At 37.8% G+C, this 4,457-nt stretch overlaps 1 pseudogene; it reads left to right on the top strand.

Annotated features, from left to right (window-relative positions):
* Nucleotides 1–2,050: 2,050 nt before the first annotated feature.
* LOC127102707 (uncharacterized) lies at nucleotides 2,051–4,085 on the top strand (annotated as a pseudogene).
* Nucleotides 4,086–4,457: the final 372 nt, after the last annotated feature.

A 4,457-nucleotide genomic window follows, 5' to 3' on the forward strand; every position in this document is an offset into this window, starting at 1 on the left:
TTGGCAATGTCATGCACAAGCTTGCATGGGCGTGTAAAAGCCCATGAAGCAATCCATTTTGATCCAAATTCAACTGTACTGAAGTTCAAATGAGTCTTGAATTGAAAGGCAAGGCAATGTGAGGTTTTGGACATTTGATCTTTCCACTTGATGCGGACCTGTTAAGACCATGTGAATCCCTAACAAACCTCATCCAAAATGCATGAAATATGACTCTTTGGAAATCTTAGATAAAGGGGAACAACTTTGATGTTGGACACTTTTCCATTTGGAACTTGGATCATGGTGAATTTTGAGGTGGAAGTTTGGGAATTTCAACATGTTGAAAAATTTTCTAAGTGTTAAGCCATATATCTCAATATTCCACCTTGCTTAACTTTTTATGTGAGCTTCAAATGAGAAAAGAGTATTCATCAAAGTTGTATCTATTTCAAATACATTAAAAATGGTCACAAATTTAATGTCATTTGGATTTAGAATGATAGAGTTATGCATTTTTGAAGTTGAGGAAAATCACTTGTTCAATGGTATAGGGCAAAAATGACCTATAATGTATCCTCATATCACATGCTCATAAAAGTTGATTTAGCTCTCAATCTAAACATAAAAGTTTAATTAGACATCTTGAATTTGATTGTGCAACTTGGAAATCTTTCATCTCATACAAATTGAGCAAGTTATGGCCTTGGGAAGTTGACTTTCAAATTAGGGTTTAGATAAAATGACCTATAATGTTTCAACATAGAAAATGATTTTCCAAGAAAAACTAGCTCTAGGTGTAAACATGAAAGTTGTTTGGAATGTCATTTAGAGTAACGTTTATCTTGGAATCATTTTAATATGGTGAAAATTGTAGGAGATAGGGTCTAGGGAGACCCAGTTTTGATCAGATGAATTGATTTGGCCAACCACCATCAAACAACTTGCTAACCTCCAATTCTCTTGACTTTATAGGCTCATGGTAGATCATATATGCATAATATTCTGAACTTTGAAGTGTACCTTGATAAATTTGATCAATTGGTGAGGTAGCTTGTTGAAGAAGTTACTCACCCAGACAAACCAGGGTTTCCGTGGCAAACCAACTCCAAACTCTTGAAGAAATCTTGATCAATATGACATGCAGATATCATTGGGACTCATATATGATGCTTTGAGATATTGTGGATCAATCCTTGGTTTTGCTTTTCGCTATAAGGGTCTTAAACCCTAGGTATGAACTTGATAGATCAATGGGGATCATGCCCTACCTACAAAAGAGTTAGGCAAATGCAAAGACATATTTTTGGTATTTTGGTTAGTGAAATATAAAATACAAGTATGATACAATCACATAGTTCTTGGTGACCTCTCCCAAAAACAAACCCAATGAAAGAGGGGTAAAGAGGATGCCAAGGTATGATCCCAATGCTAATGCATATGATGAAATTACATGAGGGATCTTAGGGTCAAAATTGGGGTCTTACAGCTGCCCCTATTTAAGGACATTCTAACTGAGGAGGTGAAGGTTAAAATCTTCATATCGACTCAGTAGAATGGGCTTAAATAACAACATATAGAAACAAGTTTTGGTCCCTAAGAGACCTTATGATGTATATGATATGAATGTAAAAGCAAATTCTCTCTGGGGAAATGTTGCCACAAAGGAAGAGAAATCAGAGAGATCGAATATCTGCAAGAGCATAATGCATTCCATAAGGAAAACTCACTGTGGAGATAGAGACTTTGGGGGGGATAAAAGGGTTTTGCGTAGGCCAGGCTACGACTTAAAAACTGCTGGGGAGGAATTCCATAAAAATGGAAAGACTCAGCCAGGGAAACAAAAACATCTACAGGGGATACGAGTAAATCAGGATAAAACTGAAGTACTTGAACCATGCAGGAGAAGCAATTTCACTAAGGAAATGCGCATTCAACTAAACTGGGGAAGAAATAAACTTCAACACATGAGGAGTAGAAATTTAATATCTACTACCTGTTACTGGGTAAGGAGATAATAAATATCTGACAGAGAGGACACCCGTCATCGGTTAGGATGAACATATCAAGGATGTCTCGCTGGGAACCGACAGGTGGGAGTATTCATTATCGGTTATTGGGTAAGAATAGCCTTGTTGGGGAAACTACAGAAATAGGATTTATAACTACCAGTTACTGGGCAGAAGACCAAGGATGAGAATATTCGTCACCGGTTAGGGTGAACATATCAAGGATAGACTCAAAGGAAAGAAAATCCGTCATCGGTTAAGATGAACATATCAAGGATAAACTCACTAGACAAAAAGTAGGAATTACATCTATCGAATGCTGGATAGAAAACCATCAAAGAGAATATTCGTCATCGGTTAAGATGAACATATCAAGGATAGACTCTGTGAGGAGGGAAATAGGAATTACATCTATCAGTTACTGGATAGAATACCAAGAGAGAGAGAGAGAGAGAGAGAGAGAGAGAGAGAGAAGTATCCGTCACTGGTTAAAGTGAACATATCAAGGATAAACTCTACAGGGGGAAAGTAGGATTTACAACTATCGGTTACTGGGTAGAAGAACACAAAGAGAAGGAAACCCATCATCGATTAGGATGAACATATCAAGGATTAACTCTCTTGGGAACAAAATAGGGATTACAACTACCCTTTTACTAGATAGATGTCATACCCCGATTTTGGTCCTAAATCTTTTATGTTTGTGTGGCATGCTTGGCCTAACTTTACTTTGGTTTTGTATGAGGATTGTGGTTTTGATCCAAAGTCATGGTGTTGTGATTGTGGATACATCTATGGTCTGGGTCATCTGAACAACCAAGTTTCTTGTGTTTCTAGCCACTTGTTGGTCATGCCGTTGGTGCATGGTCACTTTGTCAAAACCCTAGCCTTGTGGTCTCATTTGATGTTTTTGTTCATATATATTATTAGTCAAGTTATTTTCTTTTTCAAAGTCAAGCACTCAAGTCATAAACAAAACAATTTGGAAACCAGCTTCAAACCATTTTGTTAATCCATTTTAATTTATTTCATGTCATTGTAAACCATTACATGTTTATCCATACAAGAAAATACAAAATTTGGCATTTTTGACCAACTGTTGACTTCGGTCAACAGTTGACTTTTTTGGTCAACTTTGACCAAAGTCCATTAAACCCAAAATTCACCCATATTTTTCCACTTGGATATCCATTTACAAAGAAATCAAAAAGAAAGTACATTTCCACCCCCAAAGTCTATATGATTTAAATGGAGTTTGGACGGATGTTGAGGAATTTGACAATTATGGAATTGGAAGGGATTCTTTTTTCTTGGGCTTCACATGGGGAAGAAATTAGTGATAGACTTTGTTTTTTTGTTAAAGAATGTGACCATGTACAGGGATTTCAATTTGTAGTTGATGACTCTGGAGGTTTCTCTTCTGTGGGTGCTGAGTTTCTAGAAAACATTGTGGATGAGTATACAAGCACTCCTGTCCTGCTGTATGCTGCCCGTGGTTCTGGTTCACGAGCAAGTTTTCAGACCAGGAAGCGTACAATCTTAGAGGAGCTTCATGATGCTATATCATTTTCAAGACTATCATCCTACTCTAAACTAATTGTACCTGTTGGTCTGCCCTCCTTAGGTAGAGCTTCCAAGTTCCTCCACATTAAAGATGAGAAGCATTACCACTCAAGTGCCGTTTATGCTGCTGCACTACACTCCATTAGTCTTCCATTCCGAATATTACCAGTTGGGTCTACTGCAGATGCATGTTCTGTTTCTGGGGTTGTGGATTTTCATGGACTTATTCAAATGTTATCAGGGCAAGGAAGGCAGAATATGGTGTCAATTCTGGATGTTTCCATGCCAACACCTGCTTTAACTGGGGGACAGAATGAAGTGTCTTTGTTAGAAAATTTTCAGTCGTTGACCCCAATGATTTCTGAAGACGTTGAAGACATACAGGCAATTGAACACTTGACAGTACATGGAGCTTTTACATCAGAAGCTCGTCGCGCTTCAGTTTGTGAAGTAAAAGATTCATTGGATGCTGCTTTTGAGCGTGCCAATACAAGGCCAATTGCAGACCTCAATCACCCTGCTGCAGTACCTTGAAACCATCCTACAGTCCAACATAACATAACAACAAAGTCAGTCTTGACATGTCAAAAACCACCAAGAAACTTTATGCCAACAAACCATACCAATAGTCATCATGCAAACAGGCTGCAACCAGAGCAACTGACAGGCTAACCAATTCACAATGCATTACAAATGAACCTGCAATGTATCAATTGCATCTAAAGTACCAAAATTGCAGTTGGACATGAGAAAAAAAACATAGACTATAAGCAAGCCCTTCACAAGTTCTACAGTGAAACCAACTCACAAGTCAATATCCTTAAAACAAAGGAAAGAACGAGCAATGCATAAAAGTTCAGCAATACATGCTGACTTGCAAGCCACAAGCAAGATCACAAACACATC

The sequence above is a fragment of the Lathyrus oleraceus genome, chromosome 7 (genome assembly GCF_024323335.1).
Source record: "Lathyrus oleraceus cultivar Zhongwan6 chromosome 7, CAAS_Psat_ZW6_1.0, whole genome shotgun sequence".
Taxonomy (NCBI): domain Eukaryota; kingdom Viridiplantae; phylum Streptophyta; class Magnoliopsida; order Fabales; family Fabaceae; genus Lathyrus; species Lathyrus oleraceus.